Source organism: Leiobunum rupestre, chromosome 6, assembly GCF_980474605.1.
Source record: "Leiobunum rupestre chromosome 6, qqLeiRupe1.1.hap1, whole genome shotgun sequence".
NCBI classification, from domain to species: domain Eukaryota; kingdom Metazoa; phylum Arthropoda; class Arachnida; order Opiliones; family Sclerosomatidae; genus Leiobunum; species Leiobunum rupestre.
In genome coordinates this window covers 48742520-48763345 of record NC_143389.1, presented here as the reverse complement: position 1 = coordinate 48763345, position 20826 = coordinate 48742520, and the positions used below count along the sequence as shown (strand labels likewise).

Below are 20826 nucleotides of genomic sequence, written 5' to 3'. Positions count from 1 at the left end.
GAAGTAGGAACTTTAATGACGAAAACTAAGCGTTGTTTACTGCTTTATAGAATGCGGTCCTTTTTCAGTTATTCTACAAGGTTTTAAAAATCATCTCGAAGCTCTTTAAAATATAGAAAGTAGTAATACAACAGCCATTTACGTTATTTCTTGCCTTAAAGGAAATTTTTATATTCTAGCTCGAAGCCATTTACGTTCGTTCTTGCCTTAAAGGTTCTACAAGGTTTTAAAAATCATCTCGTTCGTTCTTGCCTTAAAGGAAATGTATACATGGTGTTTCAAAAGGTTATGCAAAAAATTTGAAGGAGTTGTAGGGGGTGAGTTGAGATTATGCCTGTTTTTTTAACATTTTCCTACGAAGAGTTAAAAGAGCACCAGAGAGCTTCAAAGTGTGGCCTAATAGCCCCTGGAAGTAGGCTGCAACGAGCGCAAATCCAAGCAGCGGGGACTTTAAATACTGTTCAAGTTTACTTTTTTACGCTGGTTACCCCGATTTGTTAGTCCTTTTTTACCTATCACCCGAACCCAAACCTTAATGTTCGCGTTTCCCTTCTGCTTGGTTTGGCGCTTGTTGCAGCCTACTTTCAGGGGCTAGTAGGCCACACTTTGAAGCACTTTGGCGCTCTTTTAACTCATCGTAGGAAAATGGGGGAAACACAACATGCTAAATTCTCAGCTCACCCCCTACAACTCCTTCAAATTTGTGCATAACCTTTTGAAAGCCATGTAGATGGTTTTATATTATTTCTTACAATTTCAACACTCCAAGAACGTAAGAACTCTTTATTTTCTATTAGTTGAGTGTAATTTTAACAATACAATGCTGAGGGAATACTTACCTCCTCTGGGGGCAGAAAACGTAACTAAACACTCGTAGGGTTTCCCCATAATAAGGAAATATTTCGCTTTTATGCATAAATAGCGGCGCAAAATCTGCACTTTTTAAATCATCTTTGATACACTGTTTTACAGTATTAATACTGAAAATCCCGTTTAATGTTGTAAACATAAAATTTACAGTTTTATTTGTTGTCCGCTTCGTAACGTGCAAACGTTTAGAAATCAATTTATTAACAGTTACGTAGAAAATCGATATATATCTACCATAAACCAAAGAAAAAAATTCATTTTTGTCAGTTTAGTCTTAAAACATATTTATCATCACTTTTTAAATCATCTTTGATACACCTGTATATTCTAACTCATAAAAAATAACGTGCTACCACTTGTTTTTAACGTAACTAGCGCCAGTTATTCCTAGCTTTTATCGAACCTGGTGGCAGAAATGAGGAACTAGACGATCAATCAGAAACGCGGACCTTTATTAAATCTCGCATCCCAGCAGTAACGGTTTGTTCCGTAGCCATTATTATTTAAAAAAAACTGCGTTACCAAAAGTGATTTGTTCTTGTCGTAGTTTTTTTAGGTAGGGAAGGCAGGTCATAACCCAAATTTTCTCCATCGTTTATTTACGTTACAATTCTTAACGATCACGCGCGCTGTAGTTACCCCCCCCCCCCTCATTGGAAAACCTGTCTCTCTCCGTAATCGGGTTGCGTCACTTTTGCTTGTCACTTTGGGTCGTAATTAATTAAGCAAAAGGAACGCTTATAATCGTTTAAACGCGATTAACTGTCTGTAATATCGTCGTTGGCCCCCTTCGAGCGCCGGTGCATCGACCCCTCCCCTCGCTTCTATCTATAACCCCTCCAGCCGTCCCCATCGTCAATTGCAACGATTCTCGGCCAGTAGTACCAAGAATATATTCGAACTAACGAGAATATGTAGGCAGCATCGCAACCCCGTAAAGAAAACCGCGCCCCTTTTTCTTAATTTACGTAATTACTTAATCTTTGCCCCTTTCTCACGGTAAGAGGTTGGGTATACACTCTGATATGAAACTCAGTTGCAGCTTAAGAAAGGCAAAATATCTAGTACATTTGGCGGAAAGATACTAGCACGAATTTCCGGTAAATTGGCGGCGGAAATTTCGAATTTGGCCTATTTTCTGTTGAGTTACTAAAGGTTAATTTCGCGTGTTATTTTAATCCATTTTAGAAATGTGTATTACTTAAATTTCAAAGTGATCAATAAATATTTAATATAGATTATTATTTTTAAGCTTCATTGTAGCGTATTTTTAGTAATTATCAGGGAATTCGATTATTGACAGAAAAGTCAGAAATATCAGGGAAATTCCTATTATTTTTGGGGAAAATCGGGGAAATTTATGAGGGTTCGGAAAGTTTGCCATAATGAATATAAATTTACTTCAGTAAGTTTTTCTTACTAAAGATTTGACTTAATTTCTTCTTTTATATTATAATATTGAACGAATTTATTTTAAATAACAATCATGAAATGAGTTGCTCTGTAAATTTTAGTTTTATTTTATCTTGCATCTGAAAAAATAAAGGAAATATTCTTGAGAAAACCTGGAAATATCAGGGAAATCGCGTTTCCGTTAGTTGTATAAACCCTGATTATGCTCCTAAACAAATCATCAAATCGCACGTTTATGTACGTCAACGGGGTAATATCGGCATTACCCGTTCTGTACTTACCCTGGACTCGCCAAACGGATTTTTTTTAGGTATACCTTACTTGTAATAATTTATTTTTGGTACTACAACTGTTTTGAAATCTTATCTTTGTTAATTATCACTTTGAAATATAACGCAATAGACGCTACTTTCCAAAATTATAAAACGCGCGCGGGTATACACTCTTTTATATCCTTATTTGTGAGAGCTGCCATTTTATTACAGGTCTGATTTCAAATAGTGCATGCAAGGCCGCTTCACACGGTCAAGTGCACGCGACGTCTCGAGCTGATGAGCATATGCAGGCGCCCTTGCCTGTACTATTTTAAATTAGGCCTGAAATGAAATGGCCGACTCTTCGTAAAAGAGTGTATACTTAGATATTCAACCGTAAACAGGGCAAATTTGAAATTCCCGCCGCCAATTTACCGGAAATTCGTGCTAGCTAGGAGTAACAAACACAGCACCCCCCACAAGGAGAACGTAACCCGTCAAAAGTCGTGGATTTTCTTGCGTACAGTTTTCATTGGTTAGACGCTTTAGCGCCTGCTGCCGTCGGAAGGGGAAAATTCGGAAATTGTCTCCCCCCCCCCCCCCTGGACATAAAAGGATCGTCCAATTAAATTCGTATACAACACGGCGTTAACGTGTTTAAAGGCTAGCTGCGTTATCGTTGTGTTTGTTGCTCCTAGGTGCTAGTATCTTCCCTCCAAAGTACTAGATATTTTGCCTTTCTTAACCCGCAAATGAGTATACCGTAGCGTGAGCCAACCTTATAGTGCGGCAAGCATTTTTACGAACCTTTCCATAGCGGGCTCGGTCCGTGTAGGCCATGTATTCTCCTGAATGGAGTCGACCAGATGGCGCTGTGATTCAAGACAAATTTAGGGTTTCCGTTTGAAAGGCTGTTTAGTAGAAGAACGTTTTAGCGGCCATTCTCAGTTCGTGAAATAAATTCTTGGTCGTATTGATTATAAGCGTAATCTTACTTCAGTTTCGAATCGTGTGTGTGTGTCAACTCTCGTTTCTTATTCCAATACGAAGTGTGAAGGAAACGGGTTTTTTGTGTCAGTTTGTTTTGCTACTCTTTTGGTGTAACAAATCAGGCGGGCGTGTCTACTTAAGGTACTCGATTATCTTTTTTTCATTCGAAATGTTTTCAAATTTACTTTAGCAGTGCTGATACCGAGCCATTTTTTTAAAATAAAACTTACTATTTTTGAAATCTGTTACTAAAAGTTATAATTTTCAAGTTTGGTTACAATTTCGAAATTGGTTACTAAAATTTATAATTTTCAAATTTGGTTACAATTTCGAAATTGGTTACTAAAAGTTATAATTTCCAAATTTGGTTACAATTTCGAAATTGGTTTCTAAAATTTATAATTTTCAAGTTTGGTTGCAATTTCGAAATTAGTTACTAAAAGTTATAATTTCCAAATTTGGTTACTAATAATTTACTTTGGTTACAATTTCCAAATTTCCAACTAATTTGAAGTGAAATGTTTATCGTGAACGGCAAAAGCTGGCGTGCTTTCGGAGAGACAAATAAACATAACAGATATTTATTTATATTTTAATTTGTTTGATAGATTCATGAATTTCGAATTCAACCAGTTGTTGAGTTTTGGCATCGCGAAATATATAAATATTTGGCACGTCGTCTGCTTCCTATTTTATTGAGAAATAACATTGAACGAGAAGTCACGTATGTTGTAATACGTCCTTTTTCACCTGAAATAAATTGGCAAACGGCAAAATTAAGACTTTGTTATATCTGTACTGGATATCCTTGACAAATTTTCAACTCTGTCCACTAAACCAAAATTAAATATAACCATTTGTTGATGGAAAGTACGAATAGAATGGTGTAACCAACTAGTTTACACACTCGCCATTTAGTTGGGTCATCGGACACTCGCCATTTAGTTGGGTCATCGGACACTCGCCATTTAGTTGGGTCATCGGACACTCGCCATTTAGTTGGGTCATCGGACACTCGCCATTTAGTTGGGTCATCGGACACTCGCCATTTAGTTGGGTCATCGGACACTCGCCATTTAGTTGGGTCATCGGACACTCGCCATTTAGTTGGGTCATCGGACACTCGCCATTTAGTTGGGTCATCGGACACTCGCCATTTAGTTGGGTCATCGGACACTCGCCATTTAGTTGGGTCATCGGACACTCGCCATTTAGTTGGGTCATCGGACACTCGCCATTTAGTTGGGTCATCGGACACTCGCCATTTAGTTGGGTCATCGGACACTCGCCATTTAGTTGGGTCATCGGACACTCGCCATTTAGTTGGGTCATCGGACACTCGCCATTTAGTTGGGTCATCGGACACTCGCCATTTAGTTGGGTCATCGGACACTCGCCATTTAGTTGGGTCATCGGACACTCGCCATTTAGTTGGGTCATCGGACACTCGCCATTTAGATGGGTCATCGGACACTCGCCATTTAGTTGGGTCATCGGACACTCGCCATTTAGATGGGTCATCGGACACTCGCCATTTAGATGGGTCATCGGACACTCGCCATTTAGATGGGTCATCGGACACTCGCCATTTAGATGGGTCATCGGACACTCGCCATTTAGATGGGTCATCGGACACTCGCCATTTAGATGGGTCATCGGACACTCGCCATTTAGATGGGTCATCGGACACTCGCCATTTAGATGGGTCATCGGACACTCGCCATTTAGATGGGTCATCGGACACTCGCCATTTAGATGGGTCATCGGACACTCGCCATTTAGATGGGTCATCGGACACTCGCCATTTAGATGGGTCATCGGACACTCGCCATTTAGATGGGTCATCGGACACTCGCCATTTAGATGGGTCATCGGACACTCGCCATTTAGATGGGTCATCGGACACTCGCCATTTAGATGGGTCATCGGACACTCGCCATTTAGATGGTACATCCAGGGCCTTGCTTAGAGGTCTCGCGGCCCCGGGCGAAATGCATGGGCGAAACTGAGTGTAGCGGGCCTCCGGTATATACATCCCTATGGAAAAATTTTAGCGCCCCCCCCCCTAAGCGCGGCCCTGGGTACATCGGACACTTGCAATAAAATAGTATGGTCTGAACGCCCCGTCAAACATCACAATGGCGTAAGAATTATTTAGTATTAATGTACTTCACCCGAATTTCAATTGCCATCTGCAAACATACTTAAAACGCTACGTATATTTCCCACGTAGTGCGGACAAATTTAAAATAAAATTCGCAGACTTTATTTAGATTTTGGTCTATTCCGAAGTGTCATTAACTCGAATATTGAGGTGTCCCTTCTGGCGTTGTATCCGCGGGTGTTTCATTTCATTGGTGGACGCATCACGCGCCTGTTCAATGGCCGATTTTGAAGGGTTCCGGAAACAGTCATCTGTACGGCACTCGATTAAGTGACTTATGTCGTGTTTGGAATAAGAAATAAACTCGTGATTCCATTTTCCTCGTACATAATGTCACTAGGAAGTTGATACATTTCTGTCTGGTACATATTGAGTGACACATCAGCGTCTCGTTCCACTAAGTAAATTTTCTTCGGCGTAAATATGGACGCGATCCATTTGCCGGCGTCACTTCTTTCAATGCGAATATGAGAACCTCGCTTCGTGCACGCCCTCCGTTGGCAGCGAAATGCGGCTTTGCCAATCTCAAATCTCTCCCTTTTTTTCCTTTGTTGACTTTGGTCTTTCACGATGACAATCAAAATTGCGCGGAGAGAAACTTCTAATTGAATTTTATTATTAAATTACGAGCCGTAGTTTTGATGACTTTCTCGAACGGGTTGTTTTAAATTACGTTTTATCTATTCTATGGCTGGCTACTACCTAGAACTAATTTAATCTAGAACCACCGATTGATTTGATCGCTTATGATACTGAGATTTCGCGTCCAATAGGAGATTTTGAACTCTTACAAGGAGACATCCCGAGGTGTTACACACCGATTTTGTTCAAACTCGGGGGATTGGTAGACCTTCATGTAACTTGAAAAAAGCTAAAGGGATTTTATTCAATGGGCAACGGGCTTGCCATGGCAACGAAAAATGTTTTTGACAACATAAAATAATAGGGGCTTTTGACCTATTTCCCTGTGAAAAAAAATTAAAAAATTGATCAAAATGTGACCAATTTTGATTTTTTTTGTCAATTTTTATAATTTTTTTTTTATAATTTTGGTATTTTCATTATTTTTCAATTTTGTAAAATGTTTCACAGGGGGGGGGGGGGGAACCCTTGGAATCGGTCAAAATCCCATGTTATTTTCAATGGGTAAAATTTCCATTATCTGTTGTCAAAAACGTTTTTCGTTGCCATGGCAAAACCGTTGCCCATGTAATAAAATCCCTTTAGGATTTTTCAAGTTACATGAAGGTCTACCAATTCCCCGAGTTTGAACAAAATCAATGTGTAACAGCTCGGGTAGTCTCTTTTTATAAAGTCACGTGGCCTTCTTGGTTAAATGTAGCTCTTACGTCACAGTCTCTTACTTTTACAAGCCTACGAGCAAGCGTTACAGTCGCTAGAAAAATGCAAGGGGGTCTCGATCAAGAAGATGTTTGAAAAAATTTATGTATGAGTTAAAATTGATGACGTCACCTTCGTTGATTTTACCTAGCAACGCAAAAGCCGTGATATTTTGATTAAAAAAAACACGCGATCGAGGATTGTGGCTGAACGATAAAATGTTAGAGCGTAATTGTTGGTCTATCTTGTTTATTTTGTTTCTTGGTGTTGGGCGTAAATCGATACTATATCGGTATCGGTTACCGATATGGCGAATAAAATATCGATATTGGCCGATTTCTTTTTAACGATTATTTAAAGGCTATTTAAATGATTGGATGATGTTTGTACTATAGCGCTGTGATTATTGTTAGTTCCTTAAACGAGTGTATAATTTTTTTAAATTTTGCGATAAAAACTTAAAAAGGTCTTTAAACTATAACATTTATACTAAAATATAAGTTGAAGGAATGTTATTTTCTGATAAAAGTAAATAGTAATAAATTATAAAATTTTGGTTTTAAAAATGTCTTTGGGAAACAGTTAAAAGTAAGGAAATTTGAATCTTAAAAAATTGGAACAACGCTGTTGTAATTTTAATTAAATTTTAGCTTTACAGATGGCGCTTAGGACGTTACAATTGGCATGACGTAGCGCGTTATCATGGAAACGGTGGTAGAATGCTCCCGATTTAATTAGAATTATGGTGTTTATAAGATCTCCCCCGCCGCGTTGTTTATCCAAACTACGAAATACCGGGAAATAGTTCGAATGGTAATTGAAAATTGGATTTTAGATAAATATTTACGTTGAAAGTCGTCGCTTTATATTAAATTTATCGCGAAATGTACGCGTAGTAACAAAATAGAATCCTCTACCGCTTCGGTAAATAAGCGGGCAAATCACCAAAACGTGGAATTTCGAAACTGAATTAATTCTACAGAGGGTTGCGTAAAACGAACCTTATTATTATGGTTATTATTTCGTCCTCCTCTCAGATATTGAGAATTAAAAAGGATAGATTGCGCAAACTGAAGATTCATCTCCAGCTTTGATATTAACGCGTTAGTTTTCAAATTCTCAATACCTTTGCTTTCTTCGCCGAGTCACGATATTAAGCAGACGGTGAACTTAAAGGGGGGGGGGGGGTAGATCCTACACCTCCCACGACCCACATTCGCCAAGAGGGGGGAAAGTAGCCAAAGTATCCCCCCCTCCATTTGAATCAAGAAATAGTAATTGATGTCGCTTATACGTTCGCGGGGAGTTAATTAACTTTCGTTCGAATAAAATACTTGTTTTTATTATCAAGCTTCGCCTTTATTTTGTTACGTAACAGGCGGTAATTAAAATAATCCAGACATTAACTTTACACCTAGTCAGACTAAAGAACTAGCTCAAGCTATTAATTAATTTTATTCACCTATTTTAAAAAGATAACTATGGTAATTTTCCAGGTTTGAAATTTTGTTTTATCCATTATACCATATGTAACATAATTACTCATAAGTATGCCTCTGTATAACATTTCCATTTAAAAAATTCGATGAAACTTTGTTTCACACGGAACATACTTTAAGCGGACCCAAAATGCAAAAACTCTTATAATCCTTGCGCTATTGAAAAGGCTACCATGGAAATGAAATCATGTGATCGCGCGGCACGAGCTAAAATTAACACGGGCAAAGCCAGAAACGCGCGAGGAATTCTCACTAACTTCCGTTTCCCATCAGTAAAGTTGATGACGCGTATTTCGTCACGGAGTTGTAAGTGACGTAATTTACGTCATATCCCGTGAACAAGGTTTCATTAAAGAAAATGCTTTTATGGCATACTTATGAGTGATTATGTTACATATGATTATACCTAAACCATATTGAAATAGAAGATTAAATTTTTTTAGAACTGTAACAGGGTTGCCACGATACCTGGAATTCCTGGAAAAGTCGGGGAATTTGAATATGGTTACAAAAATCAGGGGAAAGTCAGGGAATTTTTTTAATTTGTCTGCAAATCAGAGAAATGTGAGGAAATTTAATTTCGGTTGCAAACAGAAAAAAATTTACTAACATATAGGTTTAAAATTACAAAACTTTGGCACAATAAGTCAGGGTAAATCTCCAGAAATGGTCAGGGCAACAATGTTTAACTTCATTTCCACTTTTAACTGATGTACTTACTTGTGGGGATTTCTGTTCAACCAGAAGTATATAAATCCGTTACTAAAAAAGTATCCAATAACATCAGAAAATCGTTTGACTTTCGCTAATTTTCGTCCAAGCCTTCGTGCGTGTAATAAGGGCAAAATATGATTTGTTGGATCAGCTATCGTGAAAGTAGAAAAGGGGAAGGAAGTGATATGTTAAGTTCGGGCTGGATTTTGCAAATGATTCCGCGGCCCTTTAAAAGTGAAACCCGTACATTTGCAGGTTCCAATGTTTACGAATTTTCCGTCCAACCGCGGGACGGCTGAAAATTTCCCGCGCGTATTGCTATCGAGTTACTTATTTAGTTATTTTTTTTTATCAAAATATTTGGCATGCTTCCCGCTGAGTTTGGGGGGGGGGGGCGTGGTTAAAAACGTTTTCGGGTTGTGGCTGAAAAGTTTGTAGCTGTGCTGTGGGATTTTCGGTCCTCAAACATTGGCAACACTGCCCTATAGGAGGCGGATAAATCGTTATTTTTGCCAATAAGTAGCGCTTTAGGAAGGTTCAAAAGTTGAGAAGGAGCAAACACGTCTGATAAAATAGTTTGCTCTACACAAGCCCTTCTAAAACCCGCGGAAAGGCTAGTTCCCACTTGGCGAATTTTCGAGACGAATAAAATTTTCGCGCAACGAAAAAGACGCGGTTTTTCGGTCGCAGGGGAAGCGGTTCTCACTTTAGCGCGAAAATTTAAATACGCTGAAAACAACTCGTGCGGGTTTTTAGTAATGTTTTAGGCCTAACATAAAACATCAGCTCAAAATTAACCAAATGGATGTTCCTGTTGATAATTTCAATAAAATTAATTTAATGGTACTTAATGTCTTATTGGTTTATGCAATATACAATAAGTATATTTCCCCAAAAGATAGACGTTTTTGGGTTAGGGAAATATTTTAAATTACCTTTACTTCAGTATCTTGGTCAAGTTGGCTGAGCTGCTTTTCTAAAGACCTAGGCTTAATAAGTGACGGACGGGAGCGGAAGAGATCATGGATTAACAATAACTCATCCATGAAGAGATCGAGGGAACGCGTTTTCTGATTGGCTGAAGCTTTTTATCGCCAAGGTGTGGACGTCAAAAATAGAACATTCGCTAGATACCGCGGAGACGCATTTTTATCGGCGAATTTGAAAAAAATCGCGGATTTTATTCGCGAGCGTCAATTTTCAGCGCGAAAATTGTTTTTTTTCGCTAAGTGGGAACTAGACTTAAGAGTGTATACATTACGTTGTATCTAGTTTAAATATACGCTTATCTAAATAACCGCGTCAAAATTAATATAGCGCGAATAAAGGTTACGGATGAATTTCTAGCGGACGTATTTCTAGCCTAGTCAGTAATACCACTATTCAAATAATTTAATGGTTCGGAAAGCCCCCCTCGCTGTAACTTATCGGCTATAAAACGGCCAAGTCACGTAAATATGACATAAAAACGGCCGTTTTATTTTTTACGGCGCCCTTATCCGCTCGGAACCCGTTTCAACACAGGCGTCTCACGTTTTCCACTTTCGCAGTTTAAAGAATTTGTCGACTCGAGCTCCGATCATGAATATCGACGAAAACACCTTTTCGTTTTTCCATAAATTAACTCCCGCCTCTAAAGTCTAGAATTAAAAGATCGTTTAAAAATTGTATAATTCGAGTAAATATAATTTGTATAAAAATTCCTCAATGATCTGTATAACGTAAAAAATATAATTTTGAAAACTTGTAAAATATAAAAGGGCTCGTAATCCCGCTTGTAAAACAAAATTCATAGAATTTTCCGAAAGGGAAAAGTGCATTGTTAGTCGAAGAGCTGCTGCCCCAAAACTTTCCACAAGGAGAAATTTGTAGGCTCTCTCACTCTAACCCTTCTTGTAAAATTCCCAGAAAAAGAGATCCAAATTCGTCTTCCACGACCTACCGTTCCGCGGGACAGTATTTGTTGAGTTGGAGAGTTAGGCTTAGTAAATGAACTTAATCAAATCGTGTTGGCGCCATCTATCGTGTTATTGGAAAACTAAATTATATATTTTTAAAAAGTGTCTGCTTATAGAAACAGATGGCGCCAACACGTTTGGATAGAGTTGAAACTTAATTAATTTTTCGAGTTACGTGGTTTTAAAAATAAGGTAGCAAAACGCGAAATAACCAGAAATCTCTCTTAAAATTAAAATTTTTGAATGCAACCGAAAACTTAGTTCAGAAATAATCAGTACTAACGAAAAATATAATATTCAACCAAGTCGGTCTTGATTTTTAAAAAAATATGTAGATTTTAAGGCGAAAATCGCCCAAAAACCACTAAAATGGGAAAATGATAACCTTCTTGGGCTCCAATTTCAATCATTTATAATAAGCTACCGAGGGCGTTATATATGCTTTCGATTGACATATCATTGACCCTTTTAGACCTAATTGTTGAAGAGTTATTTCTTTGTGGGCCCAGTTCACCTTAGGGATTGTGTGTAAAAACTATAAAAGTTAGTACGTTTATAGCTCTATACTTAGATCATTTAAGTGTGCGATTATAAATTTGGGCGCCATTTTGGAAAATGGCCACGGTGAACGCCTTCTTTCGTACTATCCGCAATCATCATTGGTTGTTTGATTAAAATCAAGTTGATTTAAATCGCGATTTTAATCAAATAATTTTTTTTTAAATCGTTGATTTAAATCTGTTCCTATAAAAGATTGTTTAAAGGTATTAACTTTCCATAATTGAGAGATTTACTATTGAATTATTATATTTTAGACCTGTTTTGTCATGATATTACACTATTACCTATCACTACCACGATCCCTTCCCAACCTCATTTTTGGTTTTTGGAAAATAATGGACTCTCGGAGGCTGAGAAATAAGGAATTGTTTTAAACTGGACCTGTGGCCAGTAGAGCGTAGGTAGTTTAATTAAAAAACTGGCCACTGGCCACTTACCATTTTTAACCTTCAAAATCAGGCTTTCATAATTTATGGTCAAATTATCTCCTCTTGACAATATGTGCTAGGGCATAGACTTAATAGGTTAGTTATTATGGGTATTTCAAAATGTTGGAGTATTAAATAAAGAACTATAAATCTTGAAGGGAAAAACTTTGAATTAAGTGGTCACCAGGGCCACTAACACCCCAGGCATTTAATTTTTAAACTGGCGATTGGCCTGTGATAGTGCCTTATTTCTCACACTGTTTAGTTTTACTTCAAGGTTACTCCTGTGATACAAATATACTTATTTCTTGGAATAAATATTTTTTGACATGATAAAACTGTCTACTATTGAATATTATTTATACAAAAATAATAATTATATCAATAAGCTTATATATTGCTTTTAATAAGTGACAAAACCTAAAAATTAATAAAAAATCGATTAAAATCAAAAAAAATCTGATCAAAATAAAACAAATCGATGTTTTTGATTTTTTTTTAAAAAATCAAAAAATCAACAAGCCTTTAGCAGCGGTTCATCTTCGAGATTGAAAGTCGTTTCACCTTTTTCCTCTAGGAAGAAGTTTTCACGCTGGACTTCCCCGCCAGGAGTGTTATCGGCAACAATTGCTTTTTAGCGGTTTCTGTCCCGCCGCGATCGGCTGACGGCGGCTTTCGTTTTGATTCCTTCGAATCGGGTCAGAGTGAAAAATTAATTCCCCCTTTTCTCTCCCCCTCCCAGCCCAGACCACGAATTTAAGGACGGATTTCGTCACGAACAATTTGCATTTGGTTTTTATATTCATTTTAAATGACGGCCTTATCATTTGCATCTCTTTGAGAACACTTGAAAAGAAATTACTCGGAAAAATCTGAGTTTCTTTTTTTTTAGTGTCGCTACTTCAAAAGCTAGAATAATTAGTGGACTTGAATTTTGGACTTTTTTTCGTAGGTTATAGTACCGGTATCAACCTTCTAGCAAGAATGTTCTCAGGTGGGGACGCAATTGACAGGTGCCAACTTGTAGGAGGGGCACAAATATACGTTTACACTTCTACAAATTCCTTCTACTCGTTTTCATAAGGTTCTTTTATGATAGACTTATGCTTCTACATCTAACAAAGTGGGAAACAAGCCTTTACACATTCCATTGAATTTATTCCATATTCCATATCGCGATATTAAAGAGGAATAATACTTTACCACTCTATTTTGCGACTTCGAGAATATTTTACTATATTGCTTTTAAATCCGTTGATATGTTTTCAATATTTCTTCCACTAGAGCGCACCTCGAAACATGTATTGCGTTTTAATCAAAATATTTTATTGTGTAAAAGTCAATTTCTTATTTTTAATTTTTTATCAATATACAACATGGTTAAAACTTTTTTAACTTAGTCTTCCACTTGATATTTTATTTGGTCCAAAGTTGACTTTCAAGGTTGCCAAAATGCATGATTTGTTTTATAAATATACGATTTTTTCTAAACCAGTGTCTTTTTAACCGCATTTATGTACAAAATGTCCGACATATATTTTGTAACTAGAATAAAAATTTCAATAAAACCTGTTCAATGATACGCCGACGCCAAGGAGTATTTCAGTAGAAGCTTTCGAAAATATTTTGCTTAGAATTAACTCGTACTGCCAAATCCAACTCAACCTGTGTCGCTTACTTCACTAACGTGGTAAGTTCGATGGCTTAATGAAATCGGATAATTATCATGTTTTTTTTTTCAATCGGATAATTATCATGTTTTTTTTCAATCGGATAATTATCATGTTTTTTTTCAATCGGATAATTATCATGTTTTTTTTTCAATCGGATAATTATCATGTTTTTTTTTTCAATCGGATAATTAGCATGTTTTTTTCAATCGGATAATTATCAGGTTTTTTTTTCAATCGGATAATTATCATGTTTTTTTCAATCGGATAATTAGCATGTTTTTTTTTTCAATCGGATAATTAGCATGTTTTTTTTTTCAATCGGATAATTGTTTTTTTTTTCAATCGGATAATTGTTTTTTTTTTTCAATCGGATAATTGTTTTTTTTTCAATCGGATAATTGTTTTTTTTTTTTCAATCGGATAATTATCATGTTTTTTTTCAATCGGATAATTATCATGTTTTTTTTTCAATTGGATAATTATCATGTTTTTTTCAATCGGATAATTAGCATGTTTTTTTTTCAATCGGATAATTAGCATGTTTTTTTTTCAATCGGATAATTAGCATATTTTTTTTTTCAATCGGATAATTATCAAGCTACCCTGTTGACGTTAGTATTGGAATTGAGTAGGCTTCCTGGTTCTGCGAGAAATTGGGAAATGACGGAGCCCCTTTTTTTACTCGACCACTCGCTTGTATTTCGTAATATGACAGAATAATTGGTCTTAGGAGGCAGAGATAAATCTTATCTTTCCTTATACTGGCTCTTACTCTGTCTGGGATGCGCCAACGAAACCTAAGATCTATTTCTATAAATCACATCCATCAATGTCATAAGAAGCCTGTTCGTTGGATCTATAATTCTGAAATATTTCCCCGAGATCCTATCGTCGCGTTATTTACTCTGATTTTAGCTATAACTTCTAATTGAAATTAATCCCAAGAATTATCTTTAAACATTCGCTCCTTCGTGTTTAGTTCAATTTATTCTGTCTCTATAGTTTCTGCTGCAATTTATAACATCAACCGTGTAAGGCGATGCTTTTTAAACACGATCCCCATTCCCCGAGGGATTTGTATGTACTAAGATCACGTACCGTGTAGCCGCCGTCGAATCTTACAGCTAGGTCTAGAAGGGCCTATGATACGTCAATCGACGTAAAATATCAGATTCTCGATAGCCCAATATTAATTTTGGCTATTTTAGACTTTAAATCTGCATACTTTTTTTAAGTCAAGATCGGCTTGGTTACTACTGATCATTTTGGAACAACGTTTTTGGTTGTAGAAATTTTAATTTTTAGTGAAATTTCTGGCACTATTTAATTTCGTGCCGATTCGCTTGTTTCCATAATGTAAATGTATTTTCAAATACCGCGAGTACTGTCAACTTCAAAAGGTGACACGCGCTTCTATTTATCGCAATTGGCGCTGCCTTATTCGGTGCTAAATTTTTGGAACCGATGGAAGGCAATAATGTTATTGAAACTGGCAAATTGATATTGAATTGAATTCGGTTTGTGTTGAAGTATTTGATTCAACACCAGCAAAGTTGACGAAAAAACTTTATGTAGACAACATTCTTAAATACAAACGGAACACTGTACAGTTAAACTAAATGGAGAGAACTGGTGTTGAAAACGTGTACATGAATATCATGTACTCAAGGTTAAATAACATATAGTTTCGTACAAATAGATAAAATAAAAAAAGGGATTCATCATCTCCCAGCAGAAAGTAACGCATGTGTTTTATTTATATCGCGTAGAACGGAGTTTGAATCGTACTAACATCAACAGTTTGTCTAAAAATTAATTTAAATTAACGTGTTCTGGTTTCCTATACCTTAAAAAATTTGGTTTACATAAAAATTAATTTAAATTAACGTGTTTGCGTTTCGCTATTTCATTTCCAAAACCAGGTAACTCGAAAAATTCCTCTTGGGTTTATTAAGTTAATGTACAAGATAATTGAAAATTAGTTCAAATTTAATATTTAATATATATGGGGAATTGTGTGTACTTAAAAGTCCGTGACATCTTGTTATTTGATAAGTTGAGTGCGTCTAAACTAGGCCTAATATACGAGCGAATTCTCCGCGTAGTTAGAAGGCGTTTAATTAAATCCAGTTTCAACAATTAAGAGCTTTTAATTATAGGGATTAATCGTTTCTCTCCGCCGTTAATCTGACACCACGAATACGATATAAATTAACCCGCAACGCGTATACTTATCACTTTTAGCTGTTACCTGAGAGCCGTTTCGAAAGCGTGAAAGTACATCGTACATTTCGGGGGAACTATCCGGTGATCGATAGTGGCTCCCTATCCCTAGAAGGATGCTACACCCGGGACACGAGTGCCATCTTAGACTGAGCAACGCGTACTTCATCTTTGGTGTGACACCGTCGCGAATGCTTCTGGATGTATATTTGTCGCCTATAAGTTTACACGTAGCTAGTTTAATCAATAACAGGGTTCGTACACGACTTGGAAATCCTGGAAAAGTCAGGGAATTTGAATATGTTTCCAAAAGGTTAGGGAATTTTAAAATGATTCCAAAAGGCGGGGAATTTTAAAATGATTCCAAATGGTCAGGGAATTTTAAAATGGCCCAAAAAAAAACGACAAATAAATTTTTGAAAGATTTATTAAAAATACATAATCAATATTTTTCAAGATTTTACCTCAAAACATTTAATTTATTCTACAAAAATGGTCATGGAAATTTGGCAATTTGGTCAGGGAAAACCTGGAAATGTCAGGGAATTTAACTCCGGAAATTTGGTACGAAATCTGAATAAGTATATAACATAATTTTAATTAAATATATTGAAACGTAATAGATTGTATAGCTCGAAATATTCCCTTATAATAACATCCGAAATAGAGGCTTTATCATTTTCCCCTTCTGTCGAATGGACTATACCAAAAAGGAAATTGTCCCTCTCCGAGATTGACCGGGGAGTGACCACTTCGGAGCTATATACAATGAAATAACGTCCGTGCAAGCTGACCATTGCGAAATCATGAAAGGATGGAATCCGGGTAAAGTGGCTTTCGCGTGCCGTACCACCCAGCGCCTCCCTTTTCCGTGATATACAGCGTAATTGGGCGGCCGCAGAGTCCATTTTGGTTGTTTTCGCCAGTATACTCTCAAAGGAAAGAGCGGCTCTCTTTTGAATAGGCGATATATACCTGAAATGTGTTATTAAGAATAAAGAAGATAGGAAACGTACGTTTTAACGGTGACCGGGGGGAATCGGGTTTCATTGTAAAAGCCGTTGACGGTTTCAGGCTTGGTCTAAGCTTCAGCCATTTTGTCTTCTTGCATGAGCGCTTGACTTATTTCGGCCGCTTCAACGAATTGCGAAAAATATATAAATTTCTATTTTCATTTTATTTGCGAACGACGGAATAGAAATGGCTTCCATCAAAATTTCACACCCTTCATGCAAAGCCTCTATAATTAATGTTGCTAAATTATGTTATTTAATCTGAGGTTTATTAGTATCCTAGTCGTGTACGTATAAATCATGTCCAATAGTAATGTGTGTAAATTTATTGAAATTTTCCTGTTAATTCGTTTGAAAAATCATTCGAACGTCATTGCAAACATTTCGATTACTTGTTTCCTCATCAAAATCAGGGTCGTACCGGAGGGGGTTGCTTTAAGGGGGGATCCTTGATTTTGTCAACTCAAAGGTAATTATCCGAGTCACTAGGGCTGTGCGAGTAGAGGTTTTAGGCAATCGAGTCGGGTATCGAGTTCCAAATTTGTTTTCATCGAGTATTCGAGTTGAGTAATATTGAAGTCGAGTCGGGTATCGAGTTCCAAATTTGTTTTCATCGAGTATTCGAGTTGAGTAATATTGAAGTCGAGTCTGGTATCGAGTTCCAAATTCGTTTTCATCGAGTATTCGAGTCGAGTAATATTGAAGTCGAGTCAAGTAATCGAGTACCTGATTAAGGGGAAACTTTTATCTTATTCGAGTCGAGTAACTAAAAAAAACCTCGAGTAATATTTTTTAACGAGTTCTTGATTAGTAGCGGGTTTTCATTAATTATGAAATTAAATTTAAAAGGAGTATTAAAGTAACTTTCAATGCTGAAAAATATCCCTTAAATTTAAATGAACCACTGTTTCTACAACTTCGTAGATACCGTTTATTGCCCCGTTAAAAGTTGTAAAAACCCCTCTTTGAACTTTGAAGCAAAGAGGATAAAAAACACAAATACTCGACGAGTTTAGAGAGCAGGTTATTCGAGTAGTCAACCCGAATATGCAATTTTTAGGTACTCTGTAATCGACGAGAATTCTCCAATTACTTATTCGAGTTTGAGTTCGAGTACTCGCACAGCCCTACTGCGCCTCCTTTTGTCAACTGACCAAAATTATTCAGGGGGGGGGGAGGCACTCCAGAAAAAAGTCCCTGATCAAAATTCAACTCACTAAATTTCTATGAGTTAGAAGTTCCCTCATCTCAAGCAGATGGCACCGATCTGAAACTTTGCGAGTTCATCGCGCGGACAGTTTACTCGAACGTGAGGATATTAAGAGTTTCGTATCCAAAATCCCTGCCACATATAAATATAGGAGTGTCGGTGAAAATATTCTCCATTTCGAGTTGCTAGTTCGAAGACGACGGATTCTTTCGGCGCGAACCCGACCTCTGTTTAAGCAGCTGATTATAGTTTTGGACGTTGATGCTCCAGTTTTTTTTGGTCGGAAATTTATAAATGAAAAATTTCGCAATTCTTTCCCGTTCGCTCCTAAAGCAAATAGAAATCTTTTCCAAATAGCTTTGACGTTATATTAAACGCGAATAAATACTTAGAGACGTGGCGAAATTCGGCATTCGTGGGCTCGCATCATTTGAGCTTTTTAATGAGATTCGCGCTGAGTTTGTGCGTGGGACTTTGCTATTCAACTTTCTCTCTCTCTCTCTCGTCAACTCCACCCCCCCCCCTCCCTGACGTCCCCCCTGACTTCCCCCCCTCGCGCGCCTTAAAATTGCTACTCTCAACAAAATTAAAGAAAAAGTTTCGCCGTTTTTTTTCTTTGTATTTTATTCCCGCTCTCCGGTAGTTAAGCTGTTTATTCCTTCAAAGCCGTAGAAGGATTGGCGTTACGGAATCGCGGCGGACCTGTCCCGTAAGGTAGCGAGTTGATTTTTCCAGGGTTACGCGGAAACTCTAGCTACTTTCCGAGAGTCGTCGCGAAGGTTCGGGACGTGGGTGACGAGAGAGAGAGAGATCTTAAGAGGAGGCTCTTAATCCTTTATATTTTTTCATCGTCGCGTTTTTCTTCCAAAAAAATTTATTTTGGGAATTTTGGGATCAATTTTAGCGCGATATTAGTCATGCCATAAGCGAACTTGTGTTCACTCGTCCACTGTTATACACTCGATTTTCAAAAATGGAAGAGGAAAACTACGGGAAAAGCAAAGTTGTAAGTGACTTTCAAATTTATTTATTTTGTTGACGGGCTCTTAAAGGCTATTTTGGTTTTCATTTGGTACGAATGGGGGAAGGGCCAATACTGAACGTGACCCGCACAAAATCGTTTCAAATGCAAATTAACTTATTTACCCCCGGTCAAAGTGTTCCATCCATCATTTCAAACTTAAATCTCGGGTCTTTTTAACGTATTGATACCTTGTTTACGGTTCTCGCTTAATTATCCTGCTAAAATTTTGTAGATATAATAACAATAATAATAATAATAACAACAACAACAATCCAGGGCACTACAATACCGGACTTAATCCTTCCACATGGAGAGGTCGGGAGAGCGAGCTGACCCATGGACTAATTAATTAGTCCATGGCTGACCCGTCGCTATCAATGGGAGGGTTTAAAAAGGGGCCTAAAAATAAAGTCGGGGAATTCAATTTTATCTGGACACTTTAAGTTAATTTAACTTTACATCTTTGACTAATTCTATGATTATCATTTATCACCTTGAGTTTGTCTAGTTTTTTCAACATTACAAGACCATTTAAATATATTAATTAATGATAAAAGTAAAATATAAAATAAAACTTTTAGCCTTAACAGGGTTCATACAACATTTGGAAAATTAATTTCCCTGATATTTCCAGGTTTTCTCCTGGAAATTTCCCTGATATTTCCAGGTGCTAAAGCACCGCATGTTTTCGTTTAATTGAAAAAAATTATATATCATTATTGAGGCGCTTTCAACTCAAACGAATTTCCCTGATATATCCAGGTTTTGGTTAAATATTTAAAATTTCCCTGATATCTCCCTGATTTTTTGGAAAGAATCAGTTTCACTGATATTTCCAGGTTCTCCAGGTTTGTATGAACCCTGCTTAAAAAGTCGGGGATAACCGGGAATAGTCAGGGAATTTGAATCTGAAATTTTTTTGACCACCCTGGTTTTTCTCCGTGATTTCGCGTGATTATTTCCATCTTCAAATAGCGTGATCAGCGTTGGGTCCCTGTCGAAAATTAGCGGGAAAAAAGAGGGGCGTGTTCCCACGGCGAATCTAACCCCGGGCAGCTGTGCGCGCTTCGCTCTGGGCGTCCAGTCAGCGGAATAGATCGAGTCGAGACCCGTCTCCATGGCAACCCTCTATTAGACGACATTTTCTACCCCTTTACGCGTAGCGACCCCATCGACCTATAACGGCGTCGTCGATCACCGGCGATATTCCGCTCGAAGAGACTCCCGCAGACCGCAACTCCTTCCGCCGCTTCAACCCCACTGGCCGGTGACCCGCGGGGATTTCCGGCATGGTCGAGTTGTATATTTTTAAACAGCGCGAGCTCTCGCCTGGAATTGACAAATACGACTGCGTGTCGCGGTACGGCGTGGTGTCCGGCGAATCCGACATGAATTAAACAGTACCGTCGTCATTACGGGTCCTTTAAAAGAAAACTGCGTAGTTTGAAGGGTCAATTTCGGGGTTGTAGCTAGTGTGTAGATAAATCGCCT

The 20826-nt window shown here is 37.5% G+C and overlaps 1 protein-coding gene across 5 annotated transcripts in view; it reads left to right on the top strand.

The window, feature by feature from the left end:
- Positions 1-20826, top strand: part of LOC149941316 (adenosylhomocysteinase-like 1) — a 92146-nt gene that overhangs the window by 55393 nt on the left and 15927 nt on the right. The gene's annotated exons all lie outside the window — the stretch shown is intronic.